Raw genomic sequence first — 19,690 nt, forward strand, 5'->3', positions numbered from 1 at the left:
TTTCACATTTTGTCTTCCAGAACTGAACAGAGCTTTTCCCTGCAACTACTCCTCTTGGCTGCCAGAAACAATTATGGCACTGGGCACTAGAACAGAAAAGAGGCAAACAGTCTTTCTGTGTTCTCAGTGTTCCTCTTCTTACACACACAGCTCACAGAAAGAATCATTTGGATTGGAAGACATGATGCTCATAAAAAAGTGAGTGAAAAGAGAAGCAGAGTGGATGGGAAGAACTCACAGGAGACAAAGGACTATCAGTAAAGGTTGCAGGCTGCGTGTGATATGCTAATGGATAAGAGCAGAAGTGGCAAATTGGTGGGAAAAGCATGCAAAAATTTAATTACTACAACCACTTCCCACAAGAACCTGGAACAGGACCCACAGTTCTCAAGTCTCAGCGTTCCTCTGCTGTAGGTAAATGGTTGGGAGAGTCACTGCTGAACTGCATGTATCTTCTCCTTGCTGTGGCCAGCCCACAAAGGAGATGATAGCTTATGGCGGATGCCAGATACTCCATTTGGAGACATGCACGAGTCCGTGCTACAAATCTGTAAAAGCCCTATTAGTACCAATGTTGCAGTCAATATAGTTCCACCTAACAGCAATTCTGTTTTTCAGGAAAGTCTTATTTCATTTTCTATAAGATAGGATGTCACATTAAAACCTGTATAAAATATGGAACCTATTGCCAAGTCTAACTCAAAATTTAGAACATATCAGCATTAAGTTTACCTGTGCAATATTTAACTGCTTCCTGCATCCATAATCATTGTATTGCATTTCTTTTGTATGAATATATTCTATACTGGCTCCCTATCTCATACAGTACTCAAGAAGGACAGTGTTTAGGGAATGATTAAGGCTTGGGCTTTGAATGAGGATGCCTCATTAGACTTCTCCCTCATTTGCTCCAGAAGCTGGATGGTACCCTGGAAAGACCAAGCAAAATCAAAGATTGGCCCTCTCATGCTGAATGCAAATTAAAAAGTCTGTATGCAGCTGAATAGCAGGGGATCCAGAGGGAAGGATCAGCACTATAGCCAATGAGGGAGTAGACTGTGGCAAGAGAAAGGCAAAATGAGAGAAAGCAAGGTCTCACTAATGAAATGGAAGGCTGCTTCGTTGAACTGTGTTCTATCTCTGAAGTCTGCCAGAAGACCTGAACTCTTACAACAGCAGCAGAAGTCAAGAAGAGCTATATTTTTCACACTTCAAGTTCTATAAACCATGCCGAATGGTTCTATAAACCATGTCCTATGAGCAATTAGGCCTAAAGTCTCCTAAGCTCTGAGGTTTGGACATTTTTGACAAAGGAGGATTTGCTCTCTCAGTGTTTCAAGTAGCAACATATTTCTGTGGGGACACTGACAGAAGCTCATTTCACAAAATAAATTGTTTCATGTTTGCAAAGAACTCATTTAGTATAGTAATAATGGCATAGAAAATCCCATATGCAAATTAGTCAGTCAAAGCAGGGTTTGGCTAGAGGTCACAAATGAAGCAAAAGGGGAAAACATTGATTATGCAATCACAAAGCTATGCTGTGTTGTTAACTCAACTGAGGTATATTTAACTGGAGCAACACAGTACCATATACGGATAGACAAGCTTGGTCTGAATGACAGACACCACGCCCTCTGGCCCAAAACAACGTACTGTTCAGTAGGGCTATGCAGATAAAAGAGAAGACTTGATTCCTGAATTAATGAATTTATCAGTATTCCTGAAAACAACAGGGGCATGCCAGGAACTAGGAGGCAGCACTACAGGAACACAAAAGGAGCAAGACATCCCCAGTTCCCATGTCTATTGCTGGGACTGACAGTTCAGAAGCAGCCAGGAGAAGAGCATCCTCAAATACAATTGCTTCTCTGCACATTCAGTTTGGAAGCAGATGAACCCTTAACTCTTCATCCTCCTCTGTAATATGCTGCCCCAGAACATAAAACTGCAACGGGTTTTACTTACATCTTTGGAGACACTGTAGGGGTTACAACTTTCTCTGTCTCTTTTGGAGAGCTGTAACTACATGCCATGTCTTACAGGGAGTTACACTTGAAAAGCACAACCAGCACCTATTTTAGTAAACAATGTTAGGAGGATAGGAGTAAATCTGCATATTGCAGAGAGTCTTGAATTCACTGAATGTTGAACTTGTGAAGGACTGTCTTCATCTCTGAGGATCAGATCCTTAAGGCCCAGCCGGGATGAAAGTTTGCTTACATGGCTCTTGGCTCAGCTGAGGGACCACAAACGTTGTGTACTATGGAGCCACTCAATATAATCTGAAGAGAATATTTCCTTCAGTGCAGCTGCAAAATACCATAAATAGGCATTCCCTTTGCTTCCTTACAAAGAACAAAATCTCAGACTTGGCTCGGCAGAACATCTGCTTCACTTGGGGGAAAGAATCCCCTTCGTTTCTTTCCTACAACTATGAGTATGTGATGCAAGTAATACAAAAAAACTAAAGAACAAGCCTATATTGTGTTCATCTTTTCTGTCTTCACCTGCATCTGTAAAAAAGGTTACAGATCTATGATGGAGTCATTTTCACTCACTATGTACCCTCAAAGGAAAGTTAATGCTCAGTGAGGAGGATAACAATAGTATGGAAATCAAAGGGCTGTTGTAACCATTCTCAATCCTACTTGACCTCACTCAATTTATGGGTAGGAAGCAAATGAAGTTTTGTTCTTTCTTGTCAAGTGGCTTTCTCTTTGAACAGATTCACCTGTCAGGAAAACTGTTTAGGTATACACGTTCTGTAAAAATAAAGGACATAAATGCATGGATAAATTAGATACTGAGACAGCTTAGGCATATTGCAGTCAACAAGACTAGAGAGCCCATAACCATTCACTGTACAGAATTGCCTGTTCTTTTCCTGTCACTGTCTTTAAACTGCTATAAAAATGAATGATTCATATGTTAAAATAACATCATTGTTATGAACCTGTAATATGTAACCTTTCTCCAGATAAAATCTTCATTTTTAATATGTATTTTCAGTCTATTGTATTTTTCTCTTTCTTGAGACAATAGTTGACAACACTTAAAATCTAAATAATTCTTACTCTTCATTCTTTATGTCTAAGTCCTGTAGACACTGGTGAGAATTCTGTGGCAGAACAAGGATAGACTGCAGTACTTTGGGCTATCTTCCTTTCTATCTTTGTCTGTAAATTTGGTTTTCTGTAAACTGTCTTGTTTATATTTTAATTATCAACTTAATTATTGATTAATTAACATACCTGGTTGATATTTTAATTAAGGATATGCTTCCTTTGTCTTCTTTTAAGGAAACTGGTGGTACTCAGGTGTGTGAACCACACATCTAATTTCTCATGGTACTACCATTTCCTCACACAATACTTTTAGGAAATATGACTTTCAAGCAGAAAAAATGTTCTGACCACAAAAGTCATGCTATCAAATTATTCACTATGATGGGAAACTACAAAGGATTCATTGGTATTACTGTGAGGTTTTCAGGAAACAACATACTGCGATAATATACACCACCTGATCATAATGTTTGATAGTCAATGAGGGGTGACCAGCATTTTAGAAATACTGAAGAAGCTACTAAAAAGATATTTTATTTTGAAAATTGATTCCCTGTACAGTCAAAAAGTTTGTGACATTTCTATAGGTCTGTTATTCCAGTTATGCCAGTGACTAGCTAGATTCTGCCTGTGGTTGTGATTTCATTAAATAAGGGTAACAACTTTGAAAATAAATCTCTCCTCAGAAATCATGAATATAAGCAACAATACCTGGACAAAACCTTGAGATCCTACTATCACCAGTAAAGTTAAAGAATAGTGGGAAACTACTGTCCAGTGGATAAGTACGACCTAAATTTTTCTAGTTGAGCACTTTCTGCTGTTCAGACAAAGAATTTATCACTACATGCCATATCCTCTTTGAAACCTATGCGGCTTCCTAGCAGTTGATTGTCTTACCCAGATAGCTTTGTGTCCTGCCTAAAATTACTTTAATGAATAGTGTGTGTCTGGTACCTTCAGTAAGCTGGTTCTTCTGGCGTTTCCATTGCTCCTATTTTTTCTATCTTGTGTAACAGAATAATCACTGCTTTTTTCAATTCTGTGGTAGTTTTTCTGTTTTCAACTTGCTCCAAATACTTGATGCAGGTCATTATTGCATCTGATTCATCATCTTTTAATACTTCAGTTATGACTGCACACTTTCCTGTTCTTATTTCTGTGCTTATTTCTTTCACTAGCTTCTCCTCATCCTCCAGTGCCATTTGTTTCTCTACGTTTCTCTAGTGCCAGAGACACTCAACCTACAACTATTTAATAATTGTGTTTTTGTTCTGCCCCTACTTAAGTTTTATCTGTTTTTAAATAAGCTGTCATGTAGTCTTTCTACAACATTGCTGACTGTAATTTTTGAATAACAGGATTCAGATTCACTAATGAATACTTCTGCAGGCATTTTTGGTGTTCTCGTTTGATGCTTCCATTCAATTATTTATTCCTAAACAAAAGCTTTCTCTGAAAATCAGCCTATGTCTCAATTCCTACAGCTGTTGTCTTCCTGTCAGTCATCCCCCAGATGTAAGAGAACATTAGGGCAGAGAAAGGGAAGCAAATAGGTCTGCAGGATAGAAAGTAAAGTGAACAGGGCAGAGAGAAAACTGAAAAGACAGACTGAAGAATACAGAGAGAAAATTATAGGGGGGAAAAGGAACACCAAAGGAAGACAGGGGTAAATCAATATGAGAAAAATAGGTAAGCGTTAAAGTGGGAAAAGAAGTAAAGGGAAAGAAAGACATGAGGAAAACACAAGAGCTACAGATAGCATAAAGTAAGAAGACAGAAAAAAAGAAGAGACAAAGAGGAGACAGAAAACAAAGGAGATTAATCAAGACAAAAAAAAAAAAAAAGCCCTAGGGAGATGATCTGTATCAGAAATAGTTTTTTTTTTTAACCAAAATTGGAGATGCAGAGTATAATGGGGAACACTACAGACCAGTGTAGATGGCCTAGGACAATAAACAGAAGAAATATTTTAAAATAAATGAGCACAGAGTGAATAGAGCAGTTGTGCTCCTGTACACTCTAAACAGGAAAGGGATTATAAGTTATGACCATTCGTCCAGCATTTATCTACAATTTAAAAGGTAAGCAGGATGCTAAAAGGCATCAGCAAAAAAACTTACATGTTGTATTACATTTTTTATTTTTCTACTGTATGCTCTTTGATAACCCTATATGGTACAGTGTACTCAATAAGGAAACTAAAACTGGCAGAGCTCTGCTGTCATCACTCAATGATATATGGTAACAGTAAATGCTCACTTGGGTATATTGCTTCTGATTGCCGCCTTAGTTTTTGCCAAGATGTAGTCTGCCTCATTGCTGCTAAACATTATAAATATTTTTAATGGAAATGGAATACACATCAAAAGAAGTGATATTATTGTTTTATGAGACACTGGTTAGACCTCATGCTTAGTTGTGCTCATTTTTCCACAGAAAGGCTATTATTGTACATCATAATGGAGTAAATGGGATAAATTCAGCTTTTGAGATAATTTCTTATGAGGCGTGTTGGCATGTTGGCAGATGGACTGATCTAAAGTGAGGCACCCATGCATATGATAGGTAGAATATTCTCCAACAAAGAGAAAAGTGCACAGTAGCTAAATGAAATCCTTTGAAATTATATACTGTACAATTTGACAAAATATAGTTGGTTTTTATGGTGCTTTTAATGCATAGTGCTTGGTTATTATCATTATGCTCATCTTGCATAAGGGAAAAAGATACAGTGACTTGACAGAGGGTACTTAGGGAAGTCAGTGCAAAGCCAGCAATAATTCCAGGAATTAATATATCAGCTTTGTTGAAGTTGATATTAAATCTCCAATTAGCTGCAACTCACCTGAGACTTAAGCACAGATTTCCTGTCACTGTGTCTATTCATTTATCAGTCTAACCAGGAAAAACAACAGTAGCCGAGCTTGCTTAGGGACAGGTGCTAATTTCCTTTTGTGGCACCTTCTTTGAAGATTGTTTTGAAAGGACAACTTGCACATCTACACACTTGGCTGTGCTTGAGAAAAGGCATAATTCCAGTCCAAATCTCTTTTCCTCTGTGGACATGGCATAACAGTTGGGCTTTAAGCATGGTTATGCATCTGAGCAATAGGTAACATTTGCTTGTGAGGGCAGTGCAGTGCCCTTACAGGCATTTCCTAGCTCCTCCTTGGCAAATGCAGCAGGCCAGATGGAACTGTTCCTTGGGCTGCCAGTTGGACCACCCTGGTTTGTACCAAACAGGATTTTAAAAAACCCAACGGGATGGAAAAAGTCTAAAAAGTAGCAACTAAAAATAAACAGGAAATGTAGGCAGAACTATTTCACATGAAGTGCCATTACGTACGTGAGATAGCATTGTCCAGTGAAGATCACCAAAATGATGGATTTAAGTAAAAACACTGGGGACAGGGAAAATAGTGCTAGGGCAGAAAGGAAAGGAAGAGTTACATTTAAACAAATAACCCTAAACAACCACAGCTACAACAATGCTACCACGAGAACCACACATGAATTTCTTCGATGTGAGGTAAAGGAATGTGTCCAGAAGTGCAGGATTTTGAAACTCTGAAACAAGATTCCCGTAACCTTCAATGGAATTCTTTATTTGTGACAGCAGGTATGATTTGTAGCTTGAAGTTTTTATTCCTTTAAATAATAGCTTTGGGATATTAAAACCCAGGCCAAGTAGATAATGGAAGTTTCTATTCTATCATGTGTACTGCATAGGCAAGAGCAGTTAGACAGGAGAAAGTTACTGCATAATAAAATAAAAAACACTTTACTTATTATCCAATATGAGTTCTTGAGCTTCAATGGAGATTTTTTTCCATATGGATATAGGATGTGGGCTGCCTGGGACGATATGCTATTTTCAAAACATATTATTTAATGGAAATGTAATGCCAAACAAAAATTACACTACCTACAATTTGATAGTAATTTTTAAAGCTGGAAAAGTCAGAAGAAGCTCTCAAAAATATATAGCACAATCCTGTATTGCCAGGAGAAAAGCTAGACATTCTACATATGACCTTCTCCTTCTGCAGATCCTGTTACTGAAAGAGCTGTGAAACTGCTTTTTGATCATGGCATTTAACACTCATCCAACAAAAAGTAATATAGAAAATAAAGTATAAATTTACTTTACACAACACACCATTCATGCTAACATTAAGATTGTAAAATACTGCAATATGCTGTGTCTTTCTGTATTTCATATGAGACCGTGAGATACTAAAGACAGCCTCCTTTCTACTTCTGGAGTTTTACACAAATCTCAGCACCGGAACACTATTGTTATCTAAACAGTTCCCCCCAAAATTTAAACACAGTGAAGCACAATCAAGCCTTATCAGATAGATTATTAAGCAGGACTTGCTAGGATACTTGAACTGCTAACCAAAATAACATATGCAGCATGTATTTGTACAGCAGGCTGGGAGTCTAATGGTCTTCCTGCCCTGCAAGGTGAATTCCACTAAGTAACACTTTCTTCTTCCTCCCCCGCTCCCCCACCCCGAAAAAAGATATTCCTTTCCTGCAGGACATACGGAATGCGAAGCATCCAGGACAGCAAACTGGAGAAGTATCACTTCAGAGTTCTTTGGATTTGGTGAACTCTCTCTACAGTTACAGCCAACAACACAGGCAGAATCTAAGGTATTTCCACAGCATTTTTAAGTCAGTACTTTTTTAGCCAGCTGTCTCTGAAATGGTGCCGTTGATAAAACAATGAATGATCATTATCTCTCAGGGGTTATGCTTGTGTACCAAAGCTCTTAAGTTTGCAGGTGAAACAGCACCGGATTTCTTTTTAACCTCAGTGCTACAAGTATAATCTGAAGATGATATTATATTCTTTCTGGTTCACTCTGCCTTATAAGTAATAATAATATATCCATATTTGTAATTTAAAGACACGAGAAGAGAACAGTAACTCAGTACAACAGGGGCTGGCAAGCAAAGAGGACATCTTAAGATCATCCAAGATGGCTGATACAAAACTGGATCCTGCTTTGGTTGGCAGGGTTAAACTATACCACCTTTCTTTCTTCTGCAAACCCACTACACTTTAATATCCTAAAAGGATCATGCAAAAGATATAGCACAAAGCAATTTTTTTTGTTGTTTCATGGCGAGGGGGGTGCCTTTCAGAGAAAAGAGCACTGTAAGGTCTTTACAGAGAGACCCTGAGGCAGATTCTTATGTAGCAGAAGTTATGATAATTGATATCAACAGAGATATGGCAGTTTTAACCAGCTGATGATCCTTCTCTTCTCTTCTAGGAGTGGGTCTTGATAAGGGCCTGAACAAGATCATAGGCAGTCCTAACACAGAATTTCCACGCCTTAGTCATTTAGGATAAAGTTTTGTCTCTTCTACAAGTTTTAGCAAAAGTGCCTACTGATTTTAATGAAGCACAGCTATTTTTCACAGAATCACAGAATGGTTGAGGTTGGAAGGCACCTCTAGAAATAATCATTTTTATTTGTTAGAATGTTAGAGCATGAACTTCTCAATAGCTTAGAATTTTTCAATTTTTCTGTAACTTAGAAATGTTCAATTTCTTAGAGTAGTAATGGCTTATGGTTTCTTTTCCCAAGTTTAAGAAACACTTTAGAACCTAGACAAGCAATGAAAAAGAGGAGAAATGTATTAACATTTCCATTTTTTTCATAAAATGTAATCTGTAATCATTTACTTAGAATTAATCACATGACAAAAAAGGAAATCACCATTCTGCGTATTGTCTATAGCTCAGAATTCACACTAGCATTCCGCAAGTCTGTTACTACCTACATATATTTTATTTAATAACAGAAGGAAGCATTTGTTTTCTGCATATATAAAACTACGCTAATAAATGTTCCTCCTATAATCTATATACATTAAAAAATACTCAAATATTACTCTGTAGACTACTGTAATATGAATTAGATGACAAAATCAAACGTATGTTGCCATTGTGCTAGGCAAGATATAAATACAGATAAAATACACGCAGAAAATCCAGGTCCAAGAGGCCTAAAAAAGATTACAAATATAGTAAACCAATTTAGATCATAAAGGTTCTTAAACTATTGTCATCAGCTTTCCATTTCATTATATGCCTCATTCTAAGGCACACTATCTTCACAGTAATCATTACCTTTCCAAAAGCTAGGTATTTCAAGACACTGTTTCACCCACAACAGCGTGTGAAAATAAAATTAATTTTGATGTACATTTTACCAGAAACTCAATATAGGTCCTGCAAATAGTATTCTGTAGCAGTATCTGTATTCCTTAGCAGCAACTAAAGTTTTTAGAGAAAACTAATTACCCATTCTCAGTATGAAACATCGATGGAGTTGGCGGTGGAATCATACTTGGGTTGCAGCACTCCTCACCATCTCAGCCAAAATTCATGCAGCCAAGGGGGTTGGCTACCTGTAAAACAGTGATATCATCATTTCCAATTGTCTCCTTTTTAAGAAACATAAACAAAATCACAGTATCAACCAACGCAGCTCTTAGCAAAGCTGTATTTCCACGTGGAAGGCAAATTCAAGAAATAGCAATTCCAAAGTGTTCTGAAAATGTGACTATGAAAAAAAAGGAATTTTCATCAGTCACTTGTATAGGAATATTTGAGTAGTTACCTGCTTCTGACATATACTGATCCAACAGAACCTCAGTTCTTTTCTATCCTGTGGATAATAAACATTTTAAAATGTTTATGAATAGGCACAGTCCTAAAGCATTAAGCCTATATGACAAAGTACAAGACCTCTCGATTTTTTGAGTTATATTAAAAAGAGTTATTCAGAGCACTTAATACTGATGAAAAATAATTTTTTATCCCATCTAATAACATAATAATATAAACTGCAGTGCTCCAGTTCTTTCCCAGTTTGTGGGTTCTTCATCAGCAATAAGTGACTGCATCTTACATGCCAAATGATGCAATGAAACCTTATTCTCATTTAAACATTATGGAAAGCTCCAGCATAGCCCAGCTAAACTATCTTCCCAGAAGGTCTCAGATAGTTCAGGAAGCAGAATATAAGAAAGGTTTCCTATTATAAACAGCACTTAGCACTTACATAGTGCTTTGCATTTTAACAATACTTCCCAAATAAGCAAGTAAATATTGCACTCATTGTACAAGTCAGGTCACTAAAACAGGACATTCTTCTCTGAGGTTTAAAAATAAATGTTTTCTCAAATAAGAATTAGAGTACGTTACAACAATTTCTGTTTCAGAGCTAACCAGAAATGATGGCTTCCTGTATTGTTCAAAAGCTAAGTCGTATATGAACCAATTTTCTTGTCCTATCAATGCACTACAGAAAACATACCATATTAATGTGGTATGTAAAGTATAAGTATATAAATAATAAGAATATAAATAAATAGACATCGTATGGGTAGCTAGTTAACATCATTGTACTCATAAGGAAAAAATGTCAAGGTGTTGTAAAGCTGAAGTTTGGGCCGAGGCTAGGAGGACGTTATATAATAAGGGAATGATCCAGATATAACTGATAAATCTAGAGGAAGCTATTCAATGGAGTCCAGATTAAGTCACCTCTAAGAGGATAAAATAAGTCCAATAAGAACCTTGACCTCATTATTCATTTTTCCTTCTTATTTTATCATTATTTTTTACCCATTAATTCTTTCTGCTTTTCAGTGATAGACTCATTTTCCTTTTATTTATATATTTTTATTTTCTTCAGAGAAAACAACCGTATCTTAGCTCTACTGTAAAATAAATGTATAAGGTAATCAATGGGTGAATTCTGGCTTACTTTGAGAAATGATGTCAAAAGTCATAGTTAAGGCATTTAAATGTTACATTGGGGGATTTCAGAATTCCATCTAATCCTAATGGCTGTAGGCAGGTGGATCTCAAGATACAGCGTGAAATACCATTTGATAAATCTCTAAATTAAAGATCAGTAAGAAACAGTAGAAGCACAGGACTGTTTGCCCATCAAGTCCTTTTTCTTAGACATGTCCCATGTGTGAAAAATAAACTTTATTGCTCCCTTCCTGTAGCAAACCAGGAAGATATGTAACTCATTACGTCATCTGCTTGAAATCACAACATTTTAAACATCACATTAAAAAATGATTATTAAAACTTTTTAAAACTCCATTTCCTACCCAAAAATACTGGAAACTTTAGAATTATTACCTGTCCATTCAGCTATGTCAAAACAATTTAATTCTGAAGACTTCCAGACTAGTTCATTGATTTCTTGGTACAACAGCACTCTCGGGGAACATAGAGCTGTCACTTAGAAGTGCTTCCCAAAGTTTTGTCTGTACGGATTACCTACTCCTGAGACATACAAGTGCCCTTAATGTTAAAGTTTGAACCCTTTGGAAAGCCATGCTTGGTGGAGCGATACACAAGCCTCCCAAAAGAAATGAACATTCACTGTAAGGTTATATAAGAACCCGTAGGTGCACAGGGAACAACCCACACAGTCCCTCAATTCCTCCAAGCTGCCAAAGGCACAGGATCAGACTGTCCTCTGTGCCTTCCTCCATTAAGTATATTCAGGTAAGTTTATTGTAAACAGTTCCACTGAAAGTACAATTTTGGTATTTCAGATTTTGTATTAGAAAAGATGATTGCTAGAATTAAGTATTGCCTTGGGAACAATCAATTGATCCTTGAGTTTCCAAAAAATGTTGAATGGCAATATAAACTCATTTGCCTCCCACTCATACTTGACTGGTTTGCTAGTAAAATCCCACAATTAGTCCACGAAATACACATTGTCCCGCAAACGCTGTATTCTCATATTAAAATGTATTCCAGTTGATGGGTCTGAAAAACTGACTCTGATTGTCATCTTTTATGAAATTCAATGCTGAATCCATTGATAGCAGTATCGTATCTGTGTGGTGACCTCTACCTATTAACGTATTACCTACTCCACATATTACCTGTCTTGTCCCATAGCTAGAAAGTAGTTTGTCTCTTTGTACCATCCCTAGAGTATTACGATCCTTATTTTTATTCACCATTTAGGTCCTACTCTAGATAATTACATGGAGAGTAGCAGAGGTTAAAATGCTGGAACCGTGACCACTTCAAATCATGTTTTTGCCAGAATCAGAATCAAACCTCTGCAGTAAGGGTTAAATGCAGTCTATTAACCTCGGTCAGACAACATCTAGCCTGCAGTGACCATTCCTTGGGAAATGAGGGATTCCCTCACATCTGTAACGAATTATGTGGAGCAGTACAGCTCATCCTTAAAGTACATTTGATAGTGATTGTAATACATGCCTTAAGGTTAGGATGGAGTGCTTAACTCAATCGCTTGATTATATAAAGAAATTCAAATCCTGTAGAAGCTAGGCTGCATGTAAAGGTTCTGGGACTGAGGACAACTCACCTGGACTTCAGAGACTTTCTTGTGCCTGTCTCATCACAGGCAAACCACAATCAGACAGACAATACTACTGAAATCAACTACGTATCTTGTATTTCTTGTATTATTTCACAGCTGCTAATGCAGAAAGGTGCTATATCCATTATGAGACCTCAGCTGTTGCTCCCTGTTCCTGGAAATGACCTATCATACATTTAATCAATGTGTCCAGTATAACTGGACAACTGAAAGACTCTGAAGTTGGATTTTTATTTCTTGATACGGAATTTATTTTAGTGCAGTTATGGTAAAAATGAATATGAATGGTCACTGCTTCTATCGCCAAGGAAGAGGGCTCTTGGGTTCCCTGAGGAATTTTTTTGTGTTGGGCTAGAGCCACAAGCTCCTCTGTATATTGACTTTGATTCCTGAAGATAAATGAGATGATAAATGTGAGCAACTGATTTGCTGGTAGCTCCTGACAGATTCATGTCATTTTTGGTGCTCTGTCCTTCAGTTCTGGCAATAATGCAGCCCTAAGTTTGACTCATGGTCTTCTTAAGTTTCCTGCCCTAGGTGCTTGCTTGCATCATGAAAGCTTGAAAGAATGAGACTACTAGTGCACACAGAGTGTGCAGCATATTCTTTTGCAAACCAAAAGTTAACAAGGAAACACACAATAAACCTGAAGAAGGTTTCTATTACAGCCATTCAGGAACAGATGGTTCCAGCATCTGCTACTGTGTCTCCTATTCTGGCTTATTTATTTATTTTTTAAAATATGATTCGGCCTTAAGTTCAGTCGAAGTTCATCTGGCATCCACATCAGTTTACATCTTTATCCAAGGATCTCCTTCGTTCATACATCTCACAGTCAAATGAAAGAAATGATTCACACATTGCCACCTGCATGTGAACCTACCACCTACTTAGATTTATTTCTCACCAAAGTTAATGGAGTCTTCATCTTAAGGTTGAGAAGAATGTACGCGGTCTACTCTGTCTTTGAAGACCACATTCCTGGCAAAATAATATCAGCCGGGAGAATCAGAGAGTTCCAAAACCTAATGGTTGGACAGTGTTCCACACGGATAAAGTAGCTTTATGACCACAACCTAAATTCCCAGCCAAACTGGTGTCTACATTTCATTTGAATTACAGCTAAGTTGAGCACCACCTTCTAGTTAAAGATTGACTATTGTAAATAATCTAAAATCCACATGCTTGAAATTTGCTGTTCATCACAGGAGTATGACGGATGGCTAGCAGGCCAGACTCAGTCACTTGAATGATGGGTTCCCAAAAAACAGCCTCTGTAAGAATTAGCTGTTTACAAAATCACCTGCTTCTTCCAAGTTTTTCTGTGCATGACTGGGACTCAAACTATAGATTTAATCCTCTCCAGACTGATTTCATTCAATCAGGATTTAGGTCAGCTAACGCAATACTCCCAATGCTCCTTCAGGGAAGCAATACAGAAAAGGTATTTAGGGTAAAATTTGTAACTCCAGGTCAGTGCAGGCTAAAAGGACACTTCCAAAAGATGGTACTATGTACGCATTGCACTAGTATGGAGAAGACACCTAAAGGTGTACATGAGCTTGCAGAAGCATGTGCACCAGAAACACGAGGGAGCTTTCAGCACCATTCTATAGTCATTTAACACAAGCCAAAATCATTGATTTTGTGCTTGGTTTTGGCATATGTCTGAGAATGATTCTTAGGTATTGTTAGGTACACTGATACTTGCCCCCATATGCCAAAGGACTTTATAGTTCTAAGAGTCATGTGTGGAAGAGCATATATGTTTGAGATGAACTCTTAAGTATTTTCTGAAATATAAATTACTCTGCTGTACTACATAAATCTTCCTTCTGAAAGCGAAATTACACATATGAATTAGCTGCATGTTGTTCTAGGAAAATATGTAAAAACAGTTGCTGATTTCACTGTTATTTTCTATCTGTGGGAAAAAGGCTTTTCATTGCTTGGAAAGTAGCCTCAACGAGCATAGTTAATACAGAGTATATGCTCAATATGCAGCAATGCTGTACACGGTGCCTTAGCATGTATTATGCAAAACTTGCTATGGAGAATTTTCCAAACCAAAGCTTCCAAATCAAATATATGTCACTCACACTGACTTCTACATAACACAGCAAAATGCACAGGAACTGCATCAACATGGAGAAAGCAAGTGGAAGCCTGTCTCACATCCCAGTCACTGAACAGCTCAGAGCAGAGTATGGGACTGCTTAGTCTTAATGCTGCCAGGCTGCAAGCTCCATCCCCACCCTTGGCAGACAACAAAGAATTCCAGGCACAACCATTTAGATCCATTATTTAGTTTCGTCATACACATATCACATACTCAGAAATACCTTTATCCCTTTCATAAGTATTCAAAACATTTAAAAATTTCCTTGTTGACATCTTATATGAAGTGTTCCTACAGAAAGCTGAGGATTCTTCCAACACTACAGCAAGGGATGGTAAACATGACTGGTAAACTACAACAGGCAGTGGAGTTACTACAGTTCCCGATAAGAATGAAAGATTATTCTATGGCAGCTTCCTTTGTCTCTTTGTAACACACATAAATAGAGACATGCTCTTGAGGTGAATTACGGCAGGTAGTAAAAGTACACAGTCCATAGGCAAGAGGGCCTCTTGAGTCTTCATTCCTTCACAAAATGGTTTGCTTTATCTACCTTCTGGTTAGCCTAGCCTACGTTGCACAACTGAACACAAGTAATTGCGGGTTTGTGTTAGCAGCTGATACGATGTACTAAATGAATCTGTAGTTCATATTCCCTGATGGGCCAATCAACTGGACCTAAAATCAGCCCAATACTGCTGTTGTAACCAAAAAGGACTCAGGTTTTTTGGAAGTCATGTTTAGAGACTAGACACATCAGTTTATAGTCCCAAATGGTCCAGCTGGCTTCAGCTGGTTTAGAGGATTTCTGTTGAGAGCCGAGGGGAACTCTGTGGTAAAGACATACCCTAAAAACCTGTCTGTAACTGTCTGGCTACCTATTTTCCCATAAAAATATCCTAACAAGTCCTGTTCATTCATTTTATACCAGCTTTCACACCTTGTATTTGTGGTATGCAAAAGACAAGCAACATCTTATTCTCAATGCTGTAAAATGACGTGAGTTATAGTATATGATGGATAGAATCAATCAGAAATGTTATGACCAAACTGAAAAATTCTGTTACATCACAAACAAAAATATAAGCAAAAATATAATGGTTTTACAAACTTCTGACTAATCACAAAATATTTTAATGAAACCATTCCAACAGTTTTCCTTCTTCATTACCAGAGAAGCTGCTACAGAGAATGGCCTTGGAAAAGTCACAGCTGTGGGGAACTCCTGCCATAAAGACTGTCTCAGAGTCAAAGTTTCCTGATATTTCTGTTCTCTGCCTTGAAGCCATGGGAACCCTAGCTCTCATGATCCAGTAGAGAGACAGGAAAACCTCTCAACTTCCTTCTGATGGGACTATCAGAACATACAGACTTTCACCCAGAAAAGCCAGAAGGAGAGCTCAGATCACCAAACCGTGAGATTCCTGTCCAAGTCCTCACTCCAAATTTCCAGATTCCTGAGCCTCTGTCCACCCAGCTGACCAGGAGACGGGGAGATGGCACCACTAAGTTTCCGAAGACATAGCTGAGGCACAGGCCTCAGAGCTTGAACTCTGAAGCTCCGTTTTGTTTCAGAATAATCTAAATGAATTATCTATTTTAGAAAGATTTTTCTACTTTCCTTTCTGAGTGAAACCTATAAAATTTAAAATTTAAGGTTTTTTTCAGAATTGAATCTGGAAATGGAACTCCAATTCTGAGCATCTAAAATGGAGGATTTATGATTGTTTGACCATTTCTCACTGGTCTATGATACAGAGTGGCCCCAAAAAGAACAGGAGTAAGTAATGAAGTAGAATCACTGGCTTTACGACATGTCTCACATTTTAGGAAGAGTTCTTTAAGTAACAAGAGTAATGTTAAAATGGACTCAATGAGAAGTATAATGTTGATGAGATAGGGAGCTGCTCCACCCTCATTTCATCTGATAGTGAAGTCGTTCTGAAAATAACTTTTTTCTTAGCAATGTAAATGGCACAACAGACCTGTGTTTGAGAAGTTCAATTCAAATGCCAGCTAAAGCAAAAGCAGAGCCACTCTGAAGTCCTCCTGCTTCACCTAGTGAAATGTCCCTTACACCAAACAGTCACTGCTGAGAAGAAGCTATCTCATATTGCATGGGCCTAGCTGTAGAAGTGAGCTTCAGGTGACCATATGTGAAGTTCTTCTGTGAATCTTCAGAATATGTAAAGCTGTGCTGTTGGACTACATCTCTTAAGAGTCTGGGAATAATTCAGTGCTACCGACCGCTTGCATCAGACCTGATCCTCATGATACCATGAGATTCCTTTGCCCCACTTCTCTTCCTACCTGCAAACTCATATAACTATTCTTTCCAAAGCTGACACTAGCTACTACATGTAACTACATATATTTTTTTTCTGTTAAAAATGGTAAGGAATTCACTGACTCAAAATCTTAAAACAGGTTTCTTGGCGCAACAGAATTCCCTTGCAAAATACCTATGACTATCCAAATTCAACTGCTGAGCCACAGCAAGTAAAAAGAGAACACACAAAATAATTTGAAACACAATAAAGTTCAAGTGCATGCCACAGTCTTAACCCTATGGTCTTCAAATGGTATTCTGACACATTTAACTTGCATGCCATAGATATCATAATATATCATGATAAAGATAATAACCTAGATAAGGTAATGGTATAAATAAGCAGTCTGCTTATCTTCCATGACAAAACTAGAAGAGAATCTAGCTACAAACACTGTAGCAGCAGTAGCTTTCTTTTTAAAACTTTCCAATTCTCTCACACATAATTGTGGTTCAACCCAAAGATGACTCCTATGTACTCTGAACAAATTACAGAACTTACTCATCTCTACCTCTTATGGCAATACCACATTTAATCATTTCTAGTAATGAACTTCATATGACAGAATACAGGTTGCCTTAAAAAAATTGATGTGTTTATTAACTATATTTCCTATGATGTATACATTTCTACTTCATTAGTATTCCCTTATCTCTGTTTATCAGAGGCTGAAAGTTGCCTGAAGTTGACACTCTGAAATGACAAATACTAATACCAACCTTAACTTTGAACTATTGGAAAGGTTTATAAATAAATTCATATATCAACCAGCCTACAGAAAATATTTTGTTAAAGAAGCTATCATGTACTTTTTAAAAATGTTAAAAGGAACAAAAGATTAAATCAGGTACTCTGGTGCAAAACCCCACGAATCAGCAATTTCTAGTCAGAAGTTTTAAAGAACATTCAACCTTCTTCAACTCTTGCTTATACATCTTTATATTCTTCTATCGCTACAGTGCTTGAAGTTTTGAACACTTTATATTATACAAGGTCAACAGTACATTCCACAGAATTTCTGGGAAATGTCTCCATCATAGATGTAAGTAAAATTTCTGTGTTGAATCTGACCTTCACAAACTGTCAGCTCTTTCTGACTTTGGCAACTTGATCTGGATCCCGCTTCAGGAAATCATTCTCTATTTAATTAATACACCTCAAACTCACCTCCTTCGAGAGCTGGTACAGGTATACACAGAAATGGAGAAAAGGTTATTTACTAATAGCTATACTACTTTGATCATATAGATTTATATTCCTCACTTCCTCCCTCCACTTCCCTCAGAGAGAGAGGAACTGACAGGACCAGGCCGCAACTCCTCACAGAAATTGTCACTGAACATTTGTTTTCGCAAGAGGGTATCTGCCCTATGGCCACTTCCTTTCACAGAGTTCCAGTTTCCCATTCCAGTAAGGTATATGCAGAACTGAAATAGGGATTCCAGTGTAAAAATATGAGCATTGCCCCTGCCTACAGAGGCAAACAGACATACAGACCTTCAGCTGTGTGCTTACACCACTATAACACTGCCAGTATAACCCACTCTAAGGAGACTGCTTGGGAATAAAAGTGACTTTATCCTGATATTGTTATTCTGCTTTATATAATGATCACTTTTATTTCACAATTATCTAGGTAATACTCCAGAGTAATAAAAATGACATAGGTATCGTAGTATAATTACATAGCTACAGTTCTGCCAGCCAGGTTGCTTATGGCACAAGTCCCAGTACTGCAAAGTAGTATTTTTTTCTGAAACTACAAAGCAAGAAAGCTATATTTCACTCATCAATATGAGTGCTGCGGCCCATGCTGCACCAGGGTCTTCTCTCATTCATTATATTTGATGTAGCTCAAGCCTTGGTCGGGAGCATTTTCAACCAAATGAGAGTCAGTAGTAAGACAAGCGGTGGTCAAGAGTTTAAGAACCACTGCCCTCCAAGAAAGGCACTAAAAGGGAGAGGAAGCAGTTTTCATGTCTACCCAATGATTTATCTACTCAGTGATTTATCTGATGTACTCTTTGTCCATGCCAAATTCCTATTTAGTTCAGTGTGGACTGTTTAGAGATAGAGTTCAAAAGTAAATCTGAAGAGACTCGTTTTCTTTGGTTAAAAATAAATGTGAGGAGAACAGTAACAGGCTGTAGTTTCTTTAGAACAAGATTACCGCACATCAGGAGCTCCCTGCAATCCTTCCTTTTCCTCGCTCCCTCCCCAGGAGAGAGCCCCAAACAGGCTCCCTGGATGCAAGAGCTTTTTTCTTCTCTATTTCAGGGATAACCAGCAAGTCCCCATAAATACCCCCTGGGGTTCTAGTTGCCTGTCTCCCTGAGTCAGTAGCTCTAGGTGCACCCAAACAACATCTGTCACTGGCAACTTTTCATTCCTTCATCTCCCTCATGGGAAGATGCTAATATCCCCTTCCTGTGCTATAAATGCCTCTTCCCATCTAAGGGATCTGTAAGACCTCCCTTCTAGGGACCTCCACCCCTACCCTTGGCTAGAGCTCTGTGTGCTCTCATTTTTCCTCTTCCCCACATTTGTTCCATTCCCGTTCACATGGGATTGCCCATTCCCTCTTCACCTTTTTCCCGGGTTCCTGTGAGCACTCTTTCCACCCAGTACTAGACGCTCTGTTTGTCTCACTCTTCCCATTTAAAAGTCTCCCATTCCTAGTGCACTCCATGCACGCTCACTCCTCTACGCTCTGCTTCCTCCAACCATTAACTGCCACAATATTAATCTGTAATA

The 19,690-nt window shown here is 37.9% G+C and overlaps 1 long non-coding RNA gene across 1 annotated transcript in view; it reads right to left on the minus strand.

The window, feature by feature from the left end:
- LOC112986727 (uncharacterized) overlaps positions 1 to 9,497 on the minus strand; it is a 149,362-nt gene extending 139,865 nt beyond the window's left edge. Inside the window, exon 1 of the long non-coding RNA XR_003260103.2 lies at positions 9,397 to 9,497. This is a non-coding gene — a long non-coding RNA (uncharacterized LOC112986727). The remainder of the gene's footprint in view (positions 1 to 9,396) is intronic.
- Between the last annotated feature and the right edge of the window lie 10,193 nt (positions 9,498 to 19,690).

The sequence above is a fragment of the Dromaius novaehollandiae genome, chromosome 4 (genome assembly GCF_036370855.1).
Source record: "Dromaius novaehollandiae isolate bDroNov1 chromosome 4, bDroNov1.hap1, whole genome shotgun sequence".
Classification (NCBI taxonomy): Eukaryota; Metazoa; Chordata; class Aves; order Casuariiformes; family Dromaiidae; genus Dromaius; species Dromaius novaehollandiae.